General features: G+C 36.5%; 1 protein-coding gene across 7 annotated transcripts in view; it reads right to left on the reverse strand.

Annotated features, from left to right (window-relative positions):
- prickle2b (prickle homolog 2b) overlaps window positions 1-20324 on the reverse strand; it is a 210387-nt gene that overhangs the window by 81294 nt on the left and 108769 nt on the right. The window contains exons 1-2 of one of the 7 annotated variants that reach the window (XM_073072320.1): window positions 18116-18205; window positions 17482-17547 (exon numbers count right to left, since the gene is read on the reverse strand). The exons of 4 other annotated variants lie outside the window; for them this stretch is intronic. The gene's annotated coding sequence lies outside the window, so the exon portion shown is untranslated. Of the gene's footprint in view, window positions 1-6462; window positions 6560-17481; window positions 17548-18115; window positions 18250-20324 lie in introns of those variants that run through there. 2 more of the 7 variants (XM_073072321.1, XM_073072322.1) reach the window with 2 other exon arrangements.

Here is a 20324-nt window from a genome sequence, read left to right on the forward strand (position 1 = left end):
GGGCATGTCTTAGTCTGGTGGTATTTATACCCTCGTCATCCGTCCCTCCTGATTGGTTAGTCCTCATCCAATCAGGTTTTTTAAAACTCATTTAAAAATAACTACAAGTAAAATTTATACCAAAATTATAATTGCTCTGAATTATATTTCATTATTGGACATTCAGATTGCATATTTCAGAATCACTGGGCAAATATATTACAATAGCATTAGCTTCAATATAATTATGGAGAAGGACAGGACTGGACCTAGAGTTGAGATTTTTGATTGGAGAAAGGCTAACTTTGAGGAGATGCGCAGGGATTTAGAGAGAGTGGAATGGGTCAAGTTGTTTTATGGGAAGGATGTAATAGAGAAATGGAGGTCATTTAAGGGTGAAATTATGAGGGTACAGAATCTTTATGTTCCTGTTCGGTTGAAAGGAAAGATTAAAGGTTTGAAAGCGCCATGGTTTTCAAGGGATATTAGAAACTTGGTTCGAAAAAAGAGGGATGTCTACAATAGATATAGGCAGCATGGAGTAAAGGAATTGCTCGAGGAATATAAAGAATGTAAAAGGAAACTTAAGAAAGAGATTAGAAAAGCTAAAAGAAGTTACGAGTTTGGTTTGGCAAATAAGGTGGAAGTAAATCCGAAAGGCTTCTACAGTTATATTAAAAGCAAGAGGATAGTGAGGGATAAAATTGGTCCCTTAGAGAATCAGGGTGGTCAGCTATGTGTGGAGCCGAGGGAGATGGGAGAGATTTTGAACGATTTCTTCTCTTCGGTATTCACTAAGGAGAAGGATATCGAATGGTGTAAGGTGTGGGAAACAAGTAAGGAAGTTATGGAACCTATGACAATTAAAGAGGTGGAAGTACTGGCGCTTTTAAGAAATTTAAAAGTGGATAAATCTCCGGGTCCTGACCGGATATTCCCCAGGACCTTGAGGGAAGTTTGTGTAGAGATAGCAGGAGCTCTGACGGAGATCTTTCAGATGTCATTAGAAACAGGGATTGTGCCGGAGGATTGGCGTATTGCTCATGTGGTTCCATTGTTTAAAAAGGGTTCTAGAAGTAAGCCTGGCAATTATAGACCTGTCAGTTTGACATCAGTGGTGGGTAAATTAATGGAAAGTATTCTTAGAGATAGTATTTATAATTATCTGGATAGACAGGATCTGATTAGGAGTAGCCAGCATGGATTTGTGCGTGGAAGGTCATGTTTGACAAACCTTATTGAATTTTTTGAAGTAGTTACGAGGAATGTTGACGAGGGTAAGGCAGTGGATGTAGTCTATATGGACTTCAGCAAGGCCTTTGACAAAGTTCCACATGGAAGGTTAGTTAAGAAGGTTCAGTCGTTAGGTATTAGTGCTGGAGTAATAAAATGGATTCAACAGTGGCTAGATGGGAGATGCCAGAGAGTAGTGGTGGATAATTGTTTATCGGGATGGAGGCCGGTGACTAGCGGGGTGCCTCAGGGATCTGTTTTGGGCCCAATGTTGTTTGTAATATACATAAATGATCTGGATGATGGGGTGGTAAATTGGATTAGTAAGTATGCTGATGATACTAAGGTAGGAGGTGTTGTGGATAATGAGGTGGGTTTTCAAAGCTTGCAGGGAGATTTATGCCGGTTAGAAGAATGGGCTGAACGTTGGCAGATGGAGTTTAATGCTGAGAAGTGTGAGGTTCTACATTTTGGCAGGAATAATCCAAATAGAACATACAGGGTAAATGGTAGGGCATTGAGGAATGCAGTGGAACAGAGAGATCTAGGAATAACAGTGCATAGTTCCCTGAAGGTGGAGTCTCATGTAGATAGGGTGGTGAAGAAGGCTTTTGGAACGCTGGCCTTTATAAATCAGAGCATTGAGTACAGAAGTTGGGATGTAATGTTAAAATTGTACAAGGCATTGGTAAGGCCAAATTTGGAATATTGTGTACAGTTCTGGTCACCGAATTATAGGAAAGATATCAATAAATTAGAGAGAGTGCAGAGACGATTTACTAGGATGTTACCAGGGTTTCAGCACTTAAGTTACAGAGAAAGGTTGAACAAGTTAGGTCTCTATTCATTGGAGCGTAGAAGGTTGAGGGGGGATTTGATCGAGGTATTTAAAATGTTGAGAGGGATAGATAGAGTTGACGTGAATAGGCTGTTTCCATTGAGAGTAGGGGAGATTCAAACGAGAGGACATGATTTGAGAGTTAGGGGGCAAAAGTTTAAGGGAAACACGAGGGGGTATTTCTTTACTCAGAGAGTGATAGCTGTGTGGAATGAGCTTCCTGTAGAAGTAGTAGAGGCCAGATCAGTTGTGTCATTTAAGGTAAAATTGGATAGGTATATGGATAGGAAAGGAGTGGAGGGTTATGGGCTGAGTGCGGGTAGGTGGGACTAGGTGAGATTAAGAGTTCGGCACGGACTAGGAGGGCCGGAATGGCCTGTTTCCGTGCTGTGATTGTTATATGGTTATATGGTTATATATTAAGCTTTACTCATAGAAGGTGATTGAATTACATTATAGTTCAATTATTGGTTAACTGTGATACCAACAATCAATATTTAAATTGTCAAAATGTTTCCTCAAAATTGTGTCAATTTATTTCATAAGTAGTATTCATGTTGTTCTATGTCAAATGAACTTTAAGTATAGATTGTATCATCAGACCCAGTGTACACTGACTTATTTAGCAGTAATAGCCAAACTTTGTACCACTTGGCAAAGCTGAACTCCTGATGCAGAAGTGCTCACTAGAGAATTCGAAGCCACATTGGCTTGAATCAGCATGTGGGAGATCATGTGAGTTTCTGCACATCAATGGCAGCAGAATTGTTCACTTTGATGACTGAAAATTTTGTATCACAATGGATAATGTTATTTGTATTTAATAATTTATAATTTAACAATTGAACACAATCAAAGCACTATTCTTAAATAAAGGGTGCTACTTTATTAAAAGTAGTAGTTAAATGCAGATACACCAAATGGTATCCTTTGTTCAGCGAGGAGCAACCGAAGTAAAAATATACTGTTAAGCATCTATTCAAGCATTTCAATCATTATGCTCAGTATCAGAATTTTGGACACTAGTATCTTGGTATTAGTATTTCACGAAAATGAACTACTTTTTCAGGCAGCACTTTAAAGGGCTTTAAATAATCCAGCTCAAAACAGCCAATATCTTGATCAAATCAATTTGTCTAATATGCTAGCTTTGCTTGGTGGAATGTGAAATCACTGCATGATCTTCAATGTAATAGACTGTGATATGTAAGGAAGATTATAGGGCATCAATGCAAAATGGCAGAAATTGTTCACAATGAGTGATGGTAATGTTAGAAATGAACTGTGTAAGGATTCAGTAAACTCCATATATCAGATGGACTATGGATGGAAGAAAAGGACTGAGCTTTGTCAACATATGATCTACTTTCCCTCTGTCTGTTGCTCATGGCTTAGGCAGCTTCATCCTCAATAATGCCATTCCTTATTGTACTGATAGCTCAACACATAAAAGAAACCAGCCTCCCCTCAATGGACTCTGTAAAGCAGCCAGCAAAACCAAGATCCCAGAGATTTTCTCTACTCCCCTCTCCTATAAGGCAGAAGATACAAAAGCCTGAAATACAGACTGAAGGACAACTTCTAACCCACAGTAATAAGAATAAGGAATGGTGCAATAAGATGGACTCTTGACCTCACAATCTACCTCATTGAAATGCCTTGCTATGATCTTGCAGCTTGTTTAATTGCACTTCCCTTTCTATGTAGCTGTTACACTTTATTCCGTGTTGTAACAGTTCCACTCAATGCTCTGTGTAATGATTTGATCTGTATGATGAGTATGCAAGACCAGCATTTCTTTATATCTCAGTACATGTGACAGCAATAAATCAATTCCAATTCACTAAATATTAAACAAACACATACAGCTCTTGTCTTCTTGCATGCCCTGATCTGCACAGACCATCCAGGTGGATGGATCTTATATTATGCTAAGCTCTAATACAAGAAGCCAAAAGTAAAATACTAAATTAAAAGCAGATTCACCCCTCTCCTCCCAGAAATGCTATATCTCACTTGCATGAGGCCTCACATCATTTAGAAGTCCATAAGCAGAAAAAATTCCCAAGGGACTTTGGATAGCTGCCAGTGGAGATTGTCTGTCAACAGAAAGGTAGGAAGATTCCTTGTTCCTTGTACCATGGCAAGGGACTGTGAAGTCTGAGGGGGAGGGGATATAGAAGGCTCTGGCATGTCAAGCAGCTCCAACAACCTAGCTCAACAAACAAACAAACTGCTGAAGGAACTTAGCAGGTCAAGTATTGTAGAAGCAAAGCTGTGGTGCTTGACTCACTAAGTTCCTCCAGCAGTTTGATCCTTGCTCTTGCTCCAGACTTCAGCACCTATATTTTCTTGTGCTTGGCCACTTGCTGAGCTGAAAAGGAAGTAAAAGCTGACAACCAATGGGTCAACAATCCGGCCCATTAAAACAGAAGTAACTGAAATCCATTTAAAGCAAAGCTTTGTCTATTTAACAATCAGATTTCCTGATGAGATAAAGAATATGATTTAGCAAACTATAAAATTGAGATGACTATGTGTGAGGCAACATATATAGTGGGTTCCAGTTAATTCGGACACATTGGGACCAGTACATTTTTCTCAATTAGCCAAAGTTTTATGGAAATAGTTAAAAAGGTATAAAAAGACAAACGAGTAACAAATTATGTATTTAAATAAAATACAGAACAAATTAGAACACTACTGATACTACTACAGTACTATAAAACTGTGCATTAGTTCCTAATACTTATCAACAGAGGAATTCATTCACACACATTCTTTTGACTGTAAATGAACAACATCAGCACAGTCATCTAGTGCAGATGATGGACTGCCTTCACACAACGCTGTTGATAAATAGATCCTCTAAATCTTCATTTTCATCGTAACATTCAGATGCTTATTGATACCTTCAAATTCTTTGTAGCTGAAGTAGTGAAATGGTTTCAATTTCACTGCTGGCTGCTTCTGGCATCTCCAAGCCTGAATGCTTGAAACTGCAGTGAGCAAAACAGGTCGGAATTGTCTTAATGCTTGTTTCTCGCCAACTATCAGTGACAAAAATCACAAAAATGTTCTTTTAAACATAAACACACACAAATGATGCTATTTAAAAACTGTTTGCTCTAAGTACAGTGTAGCATTAAATGGCCACACAAGTATGCACAACTGATCCTGTTTGGCAAGTTTCCTGCCCCATTAAGAGCATAATGTCCCAAATAAAAGAAAGGAATCTGAGATGTTTTCCCAATTAGGTTTTGTACTTCAAGAGTTGTCCCAAATCAGTGGCTGCTCCGATTAACCAATGGCCCATTTATCCGTAGTCCACTGTTCTGTCAAGTAATAAACGGCAGACTAATAAGCAAGTTGTTAAGAAATAGGAAAACAGGGATCACTTTAAAAGAATTCTAGCATTGAAGAAATTTATACTTTGGATGACAAATAAGAGAACATCCACCTCAGAGACATGACAAATTCTGACACAGGGTCACAGACCTCAAATGTTGACTGTTTCTCTTCCCACGGATGCTGCCTGACCTGCTGAGTTTTTCCAGAACTTTTTGTCATTATTTCAGATTTCCAGAATCTGCAGTCATTTTGATTTTCAAGGTTATTCCTTGCCCATATCCAAACAATTTATAAATTAATAAAACCCACTGATTTGAACTATTAAAGCATTCATTTATCACTGTACAGAAATATATGCATTTAAATATGAACTGTTCGTTAAAATAATGTAAAATTACTACATAAATTGCAAGGTCGCTATTGTTACAAATCAAAACTCCATTTTTCCACATGACCACTTTAAGGTTTAAATCTAAATGTTGTAACCAACAGCTTATTTACAAGAATTAATCATGCAACTCCACAGTGCTGTGAATAACATGGTTGCCCTTCTACAACATGGTGGTGATTTCATATATAGCATTTACAATACTTCTGCTCCCTTGCATAGAATAGTCAGTGCTTACTACATTTTAATGCTAAATTCAGTCAAGGTTAGTTAAAATAATGCTCTATAACTGTAATGCAAAGGAGAAGTTAGAAAACATACTACTTAAGTTAATACCTTAAATCAAAATATTTAACATATCTATACATTCAATGAATGAAATAACAACAATTTGATGTAATTTGAACATTAATTAAAATCAATAAAAGATAATATTTAATCCAAAGAGCATTTAGCCCGAGATAAAACAGCTTCCAGTATGAATAATAATCAATGCTTCATTATGAAAAACAAGATCAATTATGCAAATAGCCATTATTCATCAGAAAGACTAACTGTAAAGTGAAACCCATAAAACATAAAATACGAAGAAACTTTAAATATCAAGACGTCTGGAGTAAATGCATGACCACAAGATGGAAAACAGTGCCAGAAAGATTACTGAATCACTTACTCAATAGGTCTTTCTATTTTTCTCTATTTCTGCAGGCTGAGAAAAAAATCATTGGGGACAGCAATTTTTAACTATGCAGAGTCTTGTAATTTTAGCTTTATCAAAGCTTAAGCACAATATGAAAGCAAATGAAAAAATGTATTCCACTTTGTTATCAGAATTCTTATTTTTCTTCCTGCTGTGCTAGCTTTAAATGGTTTTGATTTACATAACGTTTGTTTGGATTTCGAATGCCTGCATCATCAGTGATGCAGTCCTTTGCACCAAATATATTTAAGAATGATTTGGAACATTCTGCTTTGCATCTGTGCCTCTATTTTCCTTTCAGCAGGCTTCCCACAAGGCCATTAACATACCATCATACTTGCCTTATGTGTGAAAGGCAGACTTGCTAATTACTGTTGTGATTCTTACAAAACCAGATCGCAACATTATTTCCTTTCTGCTGTAACCACTTCACTTAAAACCACTGCCACCTAAAATTACATTTGAAAACTACAGACAAAAAATAAGTTTGTAGATATTAGCTTAATGATCATACATTTTGTTATTAGAATCATCTTAAAGGTGATATGACTATTTTATGCAATATTGTTTAATGTACGTTCCAGTTGAAATAATTAAGCCTTTCCCATGTTTTCTCTCTTCCAATTTCATCTCTTCATGTGCTTCCACAGACACTGACTGCCCACTCTCCCTTCATGCAAATAACCATTGTGCATGCACAAGGCTCAGCAGTAACCATAGGTCATTTGATTAGAGAGAATTACAAAGATAAACCAAGTGCTGTACTAATCGAGTACACCCACACACATTCAACAGGATTGCTGGATAGCAATCAAGAGCAGAAATTGTGGCTAATTTTCCTTTCACTAATCCAACAGTGCTATAGTCCATTCTGGCAACATTCCTGCTGCCCAAGCTCAACAATTACCAGAGATAATCCATCTATCTTCTTATTTTGTATGCTCAATTGTTTCAGAGTTTTCACTTAGAAGACAAATATATATGTCATGATAGACAGTAACATCTCTTCAGAATTATGCAAAATTATATGTAGCTATTTTTAGTAAAGATGATCATTCTCTCCCTCCATGCTTTATTAATCATTCCTCAGAAATTTATAAGTACAACACCTCAAGAATTAAGCACAAATATATAACTGTAGTGTGTATTTTTCTGAGGGAAAAGTAGCATGCTTATAAATACAGAGGATTCCAGTTAATTGGACCATCAGTTAATTGAGGCAGCGACTTATTTGGGCCGATTCTTAAATAACAAACACTAAATTGAGAAAATAGCTGGGATTCTCTTCATTTATTTGGGACACTATGCTGCTTAATTGGGATAGGAGACTGTTGCTGAAAGTTTCTAACTAGCATCACTTGTGTGCACTTGAGTGACTGTTAAACACTACACCGTGAAGATTTTGAGAATGCATCTGTCGAATGGGATGTATGAAGGCAGATGCTATATCTATACTAAGTGTTTGTGCTGATTTTGTTCATTTACAGTCAATGAAAAGCACACGGCAGTGTACACTGGATTAATTTCTCTGTCAGTAACTATTAAGAACTAATACATAGTATTATAGTACTGTAGTAGTATTGATAGTGTTCTAATCTGTTTTATTTTCATTTAAATACATAATTGGCTACTCAGTCAAATGATCATTTTTTATAGCTTTTTAAATATTTCCATGAAACTGGCTAATTGGGGTAGCCGTCTTATTGAGTGACAATGTACTGGTCCTGATGTGTCCCAATTAACTGGAATCCACATATTACATTCATTTGGCCGATAATGCTGCTTAAAGCATGATAATGGGCTCAGGTTTTGTCTGATTTGATATTTTTGCAACAAGAATTTCAAATATGTATTTTTAAAAAATCTGTTTCACATTTCCAGTGGAATCAGCTAACTCTTTCCATTCTCCTTTCCCCAACCAAAATGGCCACATTGTTTAGTTCAAGAATTAGGCAAATAAAACAAAAGCAATCATCCTTCTAAAAGGCAATCCATCTGTGCATTACTCTAAATAAAATCTCAGCACAATAAAAAGGCATGATTTTTGAAAAGTATTTAACTGTTGATTGCAACTGTCAGCTTAATTTTATTTTAATTTTTGTCCATAAAATAGTTAAGATACTGGATACCTTTCACAACTCTGTAAGAAGTCAGATTTACATCTTAACTCCTGCAAGCTATTTTTGGCAGAAATTAGCATATACTGTAGATTGCTGCATAGTGTCTTTTGAGCTTGGTAGTTCTGCTTATTGTTTCTTTTTTTTAATGCAATAACTTCATAGCTATGTGGCATGCAATAAATTAAGAATATATAAAACCAACAAACTCTGGTTTAAATACCATATCTAAAATATTACAACATACAGCAAAATCAATTTCAGCCACAGATAGACCAGCACCAAATATTGCAATTTCCTGAAAACAGGATCCATTGACTAAGCAGTCAACTGAAATATATAAGGGATAAGCTTATTAATACCTTACAAATATAAAATGACCACATTTTAACACTTGCAGTTGACAGATAGCTTTCAAAATATTCTAAGGCTACATTCAAATGTAGGTGGTAAAAGGTGTATAATCCTGTACGGTATACTAACTGTGGAAATGAAAATCAGATTTCTAGTTGCCACGTCACCAGCCAGCATACTGGTAATTATTTCCCCATGAGATGTACATAAGTATTCTTCTGCCCTATTCAGGCATTTCCACAGCACTAGCACTATAATTATGGTTTCTTGTACAGAAATGAAGAGGCAAGGATGACTTTTTTTGGTATGAAAGATGAGCTAAATTTGAAAAGATATTAAAACTTGTTGCTAGAGTCATTAAGATAGAAATTTCTAGTTTCAAAATCATTATTGAAATAAGAAATATTATACACTAAGAAGGCTGCTATGATTATAGAAGATTTAAAAAAATATATACCTGTGCTTGTTATTCTTTTGAAATGAGGTAAGCAAATTTGATTAAGAGTACACTACAGTAAAAAAGTCAACACAACACAATTAAACACAATTAAATCAAGTCAGTCAAATAAAAAATATTCTGATTTGCACTTACTGCTGTCATTTCTTCCTACTGAAATTAATATTGGGCATCATGAGGAAGTCTGTGCTTCCTCAATGGACTAAAAGTGGAGTGAAAATGTAGATTTCATCCTATTCTTAGTATCATGAATGACACACATAATTAATCAACTAAAACTTAATAGATCTACTGGTTAACTGAATTTCCTCATCATCCTTCTCCTCTCCACTCCACTATCCTTCCATGTTTCTTTCACAAAAATTTACTCTATAATCTGCTGTGTTTAGTGTTTTAATTTCATATTTCTAGCTTTGTCAGTATCTTGATTTTGCACTAACATGTGGCCTGTTATTTGATATGTGCATTAATATGTTCCTGCATCTAAGCTTGGAGAGTTAAAAAAATGTCTTTAATCTTATACACATGTTCCTTTCCTAAGGCCAATAATAAACTTTTTTTTTAAGCTGTGGACAACAGACAGCGACTGCAATTCAGTTGGTAGATTGCAAACTTTGGGAAGCCATTTTCTAAACTGGCTTGTGTGTTCATTTGTGATGTTATCATCTTTATGATTAGTTTTATGGTGAAAGATTGGACTAATGACAACTGTAATAGAAAGGACATAAGAATTAGAGATAGTCTATACAGTGCCATGTGCCAGTTTCATCATTTAGTAAGGTCATGGATCACACTGCCACCAAAATTATAAAGTGCTTATGTAAAATACACTTGATTCCCATCATCTAAATCACTGATCTATATATACAGTATAGTGAACAGCTACTGTACATTGATTCCTGGAGCACCCCATTAGTCAAAGCTTCAACGTAAAAGTGATCCACTCATTTCAGCTCTCTGAATTCTACCTGTCAATGAAGCTTCAATGCCAGTCAATATGTTGCTACTAATACTATGTGCTTTAATTTGGTTTGATCATTTCTTATGGGACATCTTAGTGAAGGTCCAAATGCATCACATCAACAGTTCACCCTAACATATCGTGCTAGTTACAACCTCAAAATAAAATAGATCAAATGTCATTTCCTTGTAATAAATCCATACTGATTCTGCCAATCTTCAATACCCTAGTACCATTTCAAGAAAAATAGATTCCAATAATTTCACAAATAATGATAGTAGATTAACTTTGCCAGTGGTTCACTGGTTTCTCCTTTAGAAAGGGGAGGTTCAATCACATAAATGAGGTTAAAGTTACAGAACAACAGTGCATGGTCTTTTCTACATTTATGGTGCCAATCTGTCTATTCACTCAGTGGCCACTTTATTAGGTATACCTGCTCAATGATGTAAATGTCTAATCAGCCAATCATGTAGCAGCAACTCAATGCATAAAATGTACGCAAACATGGTCAAGGGGTTCAGTTGTTGTTCAGACAAAATATCAGAAAGGGGAAGAAATGTGATCTAATTGAGTTTGACTGCAGAATGATTGTTGGTGCTAGATGGGGTGGTTTGAGTATCTCAAATTGCTGATCTCCTGGGATTTTCACCACAACAGTCTCTGGAGTTTACAGAGAATGGTGGGAGAACAAAAAATACATTCAGTGAGTGGCAGTTCTGTGGGCAAAAACACCTTGTTAATGAGAGGGATCAAGAGGGATCAGAGAAGAGTGGCCAGACTGGTTTAAGCTGACAGGAAAGTGACAGTAACTCAAATAACCATGCCTTACAACAGTGGTGTGCAGAAGAGCATCTCTGAATGCACAATATGTCAAACCTTAAAGTGGAAGGGCTACAGCAGCAGAAGACCATGAACATTCACTCAGTGGCCATTTTATTAGGTACAGGATGTAATAAAGTGGCTACTGAGTGTATATTTATAACTTCTATATATTGATAATATTAGCATATTCTATGTACAAGGTACTACTGCCATTTGTGTGGCCTCCTGGGGTGTTACAACCTCCAAGTGCGGGAGAGGACTTACATGGAGTATTGATACAGGACTTAATGTCGAGGGGCTGCAGGACCCTAGACTGCGGAGCTTCCCCACAATAATAGTTATTTCCTCATCACCAATAAATCAAAGTTATCTCGAAGTTCAAAGTTAATATATTATCAGAACACATATTTGTCACATATACAACACAGATTCATTTTAGACCATATGATCATAAGACATAGAAGCAGAATTAGGCCATTTGGCCCATTTAGTCAGCTCCACCATTCAGTCATGGCTGATCCTTTTTCCCCCTCCTCAGATCCACTCCTCGTAACCTTTGATGCCATGTCCAATCAAAGACCTATGAAGCTCTGCCTTAAATACACAACACACATTGACCTGACCTGCACAGCTGCCTGTGGTAATAAATTCCACAAATTCACCACCCTCTGGCAAAAGAAATTTCTCACACATCTCTGTTTTAAATGGATGCCCCTCTATCCTGAGGCTGTCCCCCCCCCCCCTTGTCCTAGGCACCCCCACCATGGGAAACATCCTTTCCATATCTACTCTGCTTAGACATTTCAAGATTTGAAAGGTTTCAATGAGATCCCCCCCCCCCCATCATTCTAAATTCCAGCGAGTACAGACACAAGAGTTATCAAATATTCTTCATATGATAACCCTTTCATTGCTGGAATTATCGCTGTGAATCTCCTCTGGACCCTCTCCAATGCCAGCATATCTTTTCTTAGGGTTCAAAACACTCAAGGTGAACCATCATGAGTCCTTTATAAAGCCTCAGCATCACATCCCTGCTCTTGTATTCCAGACCTCTTGAAATGGATGCTAACACTGCATTTGCCTTCCTCACCACCAACTCTACCTGCAAGTTAACCTTTAGGGTGTACTGCACATGGACTGTCAAGTCCCTTTGCATCTTAGATTTTTGGATTTTCTGCCCATTTAAAAAATAGTCTGCACATTTATTTGTTACCAAAATGCATGACCATGCATTTTCCAACATTACATTTCATTTGCCACTCTCTAGCCCATTTTCAAAATCAAGTCCTTCAGCAGCCTACCTGTTTCCTCAACACTACCTGCCCCTCCACCAATCTTCATATCATCTGCAAACTTGGCAACAAAGCCATCTAATTCCATCATCTGAATCATTGATATACAGCATAAAAAGAAGTGGTCATAATAATGACTGCTGTGAAATATTTCTAGTCACTGGTAGCCAACCAGAAAAGGATCCTTTTATTCCCACTTGTAGCCTCCTGCCAATCAGCCAATGCTCTAACCATGCCAGTAGCTTTCCTGGGAATGCCATGGGTTCTTAACGTAGTAAGTTGCCTCATGTGTGGCACCTTGTCAAAGGTCTTCTGAAGGTCCAAATATACAGCATCCACTGTATCCCCTTTATCTATCCTATGGGTAATCTCCTCAAAGAATTCCAAAAGGCTCATGTGGCAAGATTTTCCCTTAACGAAACCATGCTGACTTTGTCCTATCTTGTCCTATGACACCAAGTACTCCAAAACCTCATCATTAACACATTCCCAACCACTGAGGTTAGGCTAACTGGACTATAGGTTCCTTTCTGTTGCCTTACTCCTTTCTTAAGGAGTGCAATGACATTTGCAATTACTAGTCCTCTGGCACCATGCCAGAGTCCAACGATTTCTGAAAGATCATTACTAATGCTTCCATAATCTGTACCACTAGCTCTTTCAGAACCCTAGGGTGTACTTCATCTGGCTCGGGTGACTTATATATGGGCATACTCAATAAGTCCAGAATAGAACAATAACCATAATAAAATCAATAAGAAACTGCACCAACTTGGGTGTTCAACCAATGTGAAAAATACAATAAGCTGTGCAAATAGAAAATGAAAGAAATAGTAACAATAAATAAGCAATAAATATCAGAACATGAGCTGAAGTGTCTTTGAAAGTGAGTCCATAGGTCATATATGTCAAACTCAAGGCCCGCGGGCCAAATCCGGCCCGTGGTGGAATTATCTTTGGCCCGCGAGATAATATCTAATTACTATTAAAGCTGGCCCCAGTAATCGAAGCGCCTATGGCTTATGATATGGCTAATGCTGAGTTTATTCAGGTACCAGGTTTTCAGGGTTTTTAGTGTTTATTCGGCAGTCTTCTTCATAAGAAACGGAATTTGTAAAGTGAAACACTTTGTAGTTATAGCAGAGACTGAGACACATGAGAGCAGGCTGAAAAAACGGAGGCAACGAAAGCTGCGTTCGCACGCGTCCGACTGACCCGGCCCGCATGAAGCTGCATTTTGCTCAATCCGGCCCGTGACCTAAAATGAGTTTGACACCCCTGCCATAGGTTGTGGGAACATTTCAATGATGGGGCAAGTGAAGTTATCCCCTATGATTCAAGAGCCTGTTGGCTGAGGGGTAATAGTATACTAGAGTACAACCAATTGCAATACTCCCTCCATCAGCTGCATTTTACATTGTGAAGAAATCAAAATTCTGAGAGTCAATTTATATGTCATATAAATTTGATCAACAGGACTGCATAATGTATAGAGCAGATTACAGAACAAAGAACAAGGAAGACATGAATTTACACTGCCTCTTTCGTGTCTTCGGATTGTCACCAAATATTCATTTGAGTACTTTCAGTACTTGTTCTTGTAATTTGGAAAAATGGCAGTCAATTGGTGCATAACAAATTTCGGCATTCAACAAAGTGTTAAAGGCCAAATAATTTATTATTGTGAAACAGAAGAAGGAATTGATATTGTGCAAAACTCCAAGGATAAATCCCCTTGGATCTGTGGGAGTGTTTACATCTACTTAGAAGAGTTGTAGGTTTTTGACTTAACCTATCATCTGAAAGACAGCACTTCTGACAGCACTGCATTTACTCAGTACACCCAACAATGGCAGTGTCACTTTGGATTATATGTTCATTTCTCCAGAGTGGAACTTGATCTCACAAATTTCTGACTCAGGCAAGAGTTCAGCAACTGAGCCACAAATGACACGAAGAACACACATATAGAAACAATTTCCCTAAACAGGAAGAAATTTGTCAGCAGCATAGTATTTAACTGCAGAGTTAGCCAACTAGACTTGGGAAGATGTTGGGCCAAATATTCTGTTACATGGTGCTGCATTTTTAAAAATATATATCACAAAATGTCATCAAGCAAATTATAAGTTGGTAGTGAACTGAAAATTATTCATGGATTATTCACCAGAAATGAAGTGTACTCATAGTGAGGGCATATTACATGCACAATAACATCAAACATCTTTTTGATGCACAAGATTGTACCTAGGAGACAAAGATGATGTAAATACAGGAAATGCACAACGTAGAAAATCTTAACTGGAGGACTGGGACATGTTTCACTATTAGTTCAATGCCATTTGTGCTACTGATGGAGAGCTTAAATCTTTTTCCATTTTTTTTTGTTACTGATTATTGTCACCTACACCCCAAGTGTTTTCTGGCATCTACTCCAAACCAGAACTCATTGTATTCTAAAATTCTCTACCCACACTGATCACCTCATCAGTAAGATCTATGTCTCGACTTCTTATTCCCTATCATTACCCCCTCAATCTACTGTTGTTCTTTTCCTTCCTGACTTCCAATCCAGACCACAACTCACATTCTCTGCAGTTTCCACTACTTGCAATGGCATTGAGAAGGAACGGCGTTTCCATTTATTTCCTAATGACATTGAAGAAAGATATTTGGCTCAATGACTCTCTACCTGCTCTCAGAGTAATCCCATTCTGCAATTATTGTACTATAATCCATTTATTTCCTCTCATGTCAACATTTCACCCATCTCCCCACTACCTCTCCAATCTGCCACCATTTACTGTAGACGATTAACCTACCAAAACTGGTACAAGGTAAATCAACTTGTACATCCAGGTGTGATATAGTGATTTTTGTTATTGAAATATGGTTTAGTCATACAGTTAACAAACTCTTCATCATCATAATATAATATACACATGGATTGAGATATTAACCTTCCATCCCCTTGATAGGGAGGGAAGGAATCAAAATTGGATTGGTATCTTGACCTATCTGTTCATGAGCCAATTGCCATGTTTCACAGAAATAACTTACATACATACATCCTATTTTAGAGAATGGGAATCTTCATCATCATATTTAAATCACAATTCCATAGTGCAACTGAAAACCCAGTTTTAATGTAACCTCTCAACTAGCTGGGATTCCCAGAGCTCAGAAAATTTGGAAGTAAATATTTATGATCTCCTTTGTGAGCCATGAGGAACAGGACTGCGTCTCCTGCTACCCATAAATGCTGCCTCCAGCCTTTCATCTGCTAAAGATGGTCACTGTTCATCACAAGCTTCTTCGTGCTAATGTGATTGTTCCAGCTCAGTAAGTTACTGACAATTGTCTACTGCCTTTACTACACTATCACTTACACTGGAAGTATGCTGATAAAGACTTCAGTGATAGTAGAATCATGAATTATTCACTAATTAGGAATGTATTATGTCAAATACATATTCAGTTTCCTTTACAACTTGAAATTCAGACCTTCACACAACACAAAGGAATTATTTCACATAATATGAAAATCTATCTTTATAGTGGCTACCATATTCTCCTTTTTTGTTTAATAAGTCAAAATTTGTGAAACTATTTTCATGACAAACTACCTTCAAGATGTCTTACACCTAGAGTTAGTTTGTGCTTTAAAAAAGACAAATGAAATTTAGTAAAAGCCTCAATACACTACCTTGAAATTCATTTTTCATCAAATTTTAAATACATTTCTTAAACATACATACATTTAAGATGTGATTATCATTATTCTAAACAGAAGTTAATTGTCTCCAGAATTCTAAAATGTAAAGCAGTGCATCTTGTACACTATTCTCCCTTGTATAGTTCAAGGACATGTGTTTTCTGAGCCCATAATCAGAAAAGCAGAACAATGGCCTTAAGGTATACGAAGTTAATTATCAGTAACTAAACATTACAAAAAATGCTCTGCATTTTTGAAAGGAATAGAGTACTTATCATAAGATACTTTTACCTTTCACTTGATGCAAAAACATTTCAAGCTAGTAGTAGATTATTATTTAGTCATTCTATCCCTTTCAAATGCTGTAAGATATCTTTCAGATCTCCAAGAGTTAAATTACTGTTGAGACCAATAACATTACCATATATCTGAATTCACAGCAATTGGTTTAACTCATATGGCCATGGCTGAAGGCAAAACAAGTCATGCAGCAGAAATATTCTAATTAATCAAACCCAGTACAAATATGATAATTCATAATTGCAACAATGAAACCACATTATTTTGTTTCTTTTTAACAGTTGATGTATAATCAAATTCAAACGATTGCTGGTTTCCTGAACAACCAAAAAATCTATGGCAATAAAAACTCTGAATTCCAGACTTGAATAAACCATTCACATTTCATTAGAAAGCTCCATTACCCTTATTAATTTTACATTTACAAAAACATAATGATCATTGGAGAAGCATTAAAATCAATACAATTCACAACCAAAATATTATTCTCTATGTGCTTGTAGTTTACATGCAAAATTCTCAAGCATTTTGATCAACCTCGCCTCAAAATAACTTGCTGTCATGTTCACAATTCTTATTTAGCTTTCTATTTTTCCAGAGATTTAAGAAAGTTTCAATGATCAGAATAACAAATTATTGCACAAAGACCACAGGTTATATGGGGCCAATAATATCCTTTCTAACTGCCAAACATTTGGACAAAACAGCAGTTCACAAATAGATAGACAACAATATTTTCTATAAACAAATCACATTGATAATCATTAACAATGGATAAAATTAAACCACATGAATATAGACCAATGTTGGTAATGTTTCTGTTCTCTTCAATGAAAGGTACCTAAAGTTTAATCCTGGGGAATTCAACATTATACAACTAAGAAAAATTTTGGAGATTATATAGTTAAAGAGACAGAACTGAAAATATTAGATATTTTGTGAAACTGACTTAAAATTTTTAAACTTACTGCAATACCAGGTGTCAGAGGGTTCACCATTTGCATTCTGTCATTCCTCTTAAATCCTAACAACAGCTGAAATGACACACACAGCTCTACTCAGAAGCTTAAATAAACCATAGACTCCCACAGATTCAGCTTCCCATTCAAGACCCATGTTGACCCAAAAAAGAAAAAGGTTATTTATGTCTAGAATGCTACACATATGCTTATCATGTTTTCTCGGTTTAAGAACTTTGAGATAAATATAAAAGAATTATGCTCATAACTACTTCTAATTAACATACGTATAGTAACCCAAAAATTTAACAAAACACTAATCAGTTTTAATATGATTCAATTATTTACACAAGCCTACTTGAAATGATAATAAAATTGCCATTTCAAAATTCTACAGCCTTAGTAATTTAATATATCAAAAAGCAATGATGACTGTGAAATTAAAAAGCAGAAGAGATTACATCTTAATAGAAAGTATTTAATAAAAACAATGCCTGTTATAATCTGCAGCACCACACAAGCTCAGGATCAATTGGCTTCAGAAAAAAAGCCTCATAACATTGTAGCAAAATTAAATATTTAAAGTAATATTGTACAAATATTTTTATGACAGGCCATAAAATTTAAAAAGTGCAACATTTACCTTTACTGGAATTGTTTCTGTGTCTTTCTAATATCCACTGTAGAAGAAACAGAGAAGCACTTCCAATGTCCTTTTAATGAGAAAAGTCTGGCTTCTACATTAAATAGAAACTGCTTGGCGAGGCCCTGTGGGGTACTCAGCAAGAGGTGGAGAAGCATTCTCATAGACTGCAGAACAGCCGTTTGGAATGGCTTAGGTATTCAAGGGCTGTGTAATAAAGAATGCCAGATCACTTGGTAGGCAGCTCTCTCAGATTCCCTCTGACTTGTCGAAAAAACCAGCTAACCTCCAGCCTATTGGCAAAAGCCATCAGCTTAAGCCAAACCCACTGCTTCAGCCACAACTCCATTCCTTTTGCTCTAGAGGGGGTTGCTGCTAGAAAAAGTTCTACTCTGCATAAATCAACCACGAATGGCAAAGATAGTACATTGTTTTCCATATGTGCCTGCAAAATAGGGGTTAGAACTGTTGTGATATTTATTTTCTAGTACATCAATCTCATTAGTATAGTTTATTTTTCATTTTTAACAAATATTGAAAGTATATAAATCTATATAGTGAGCACTTTTGATCGTGACAGCTGTACATAATTTGCTGACCCTGAATTCAAAGTGATCAGCTCTCCACATATGGTATTAATTGTTGTAATACATCTAGCATGCAATATTGTGAACAGACATTTTTTTTATTTCCACAGCAGAATGAATGCAGTTCCTGCAATTTTTGCTGAGCTGATCTAGTCTAAATATAATACCATGAGGACAAGATGGACTATCAGTACCTTTCCATATGACTCAGTTTTAAAGAAATGCTGCTCCTGCAAAGTACTGCAATTGTAATCAAATCTCCTTGCAAAGACTGGGCTATAGTATTCTCAGCTACTGTAGGAATATACTTATTAGATCACTGTGCATAAATTAATTTGATTTATGTCTAAAATCTAAGTATTTACTTCATTTGTTAAAATATGCTTTGATACATTCAAAATCTGGAATCCATAATTATCTCAAGGATTACTTTTTGTTTAAAAGGAAAGAATAATATAAAGATGTCAAAATTGATGAAGAAATTGAAGTTTAGTGAAAACACTTCTTCAAAAGCATTTTCTATACTGATACTTTGAGAGTAATTATAACCTAATTTGCCCAGATAATATAATACAAAATCAACTGAAACATAAAAACAGCATTAGAATCCACCTCAATGTGTCAGCAATTTAAGTTAAAAATTGGCCTTAAGGTAAAACCCTTAACAGTGTTGATGAGCAGAGGGATCTTGGGGTCCAAGTTCATAACTCCCTGAAAGTGGCTACACAGGTTAATAGGGTGGTTAAGAGGCATATGGCATGCTTGCCTTTATTTGTCGAGGCATTAAGTTCAAAAGTCAGGAAATTATGTTACAGCTTTATAAAACTCTATTTATACCACTTCCAGATACAGTTCTGGCCACCCCACGAAGGATGTTGAGGTTTAGGAGAGGGTGTAGAAGAGGTTTACCAGGGTGCTGCTTGGATTAGAGGTTTGACAAACTTGGGTTCTTTTCTCTGGAGCAACAGAGGTTGAGGAGAGATCTGATAGAGGTTTATGAGATTATTACAGACAGTGTAGGCAGAAGAGATTAGTTTAGCTGGCAATTTGTTTACTAATTAAATTGGTTTGGCACAATTTTGTGGGCTGAAGGGCCTTTTTCTGTGTTGTACTGTTCTATGTTTATATTCTTTAATATTTGGCTTCAAATTTGGCAAGAATCTGTGGGTTTGCGAGAGTAATCCTCATTACCCTGAGGCAAATTGGGATGGATTAAATCCCCAGGGCCTGACAGGGTATTTCTTTGGACCCTACGGGAAGCAAGTGCAGAAATTGCCAGGGCCCAAGCAGAGATATTTAAAACATACTTCGCGACAGGTGAGGTACCAGAGGTTTGGAGGATAGCCACTATTGCTCCACTGTTTGAAAAATGTTCTAAACAGAAACCAGGAAATTATAGGCCTGCGAATCTGACATCAGTTGTAGTAAATTTATTGGAAGGTATTCTGAGGGATGGGATAACAAGTATTTGGATTGACAGGGACTGATTAAAGATAGTCAGCATGGCTTTGTGCATGGTCGGTCATATCGAAGCAATCTTGTGGAGCTTTTTGAGGAAGTTACCAGCAAAGTGGATGAAGGCAAGGCAGTGGATGTTGTCTGCATGGACTTTAGTTAGACAT

Source organism: Hemitrygon akajei, chromosome 19 (assembly GCF_048418815.1).
Source record: "Hemitrygon akajei chromosome 19, sHemAka1.3, whole genome shotgun sequence".
In the NCBI taxonomy this organism is placed as follows: domain Eukaryota; kingdom Metazoa; phylum Chordata; class Chondrichthyes; order Myliobatiformes; family Dasyatidae; genus Hemitrygon; species Hemitrygon akajei.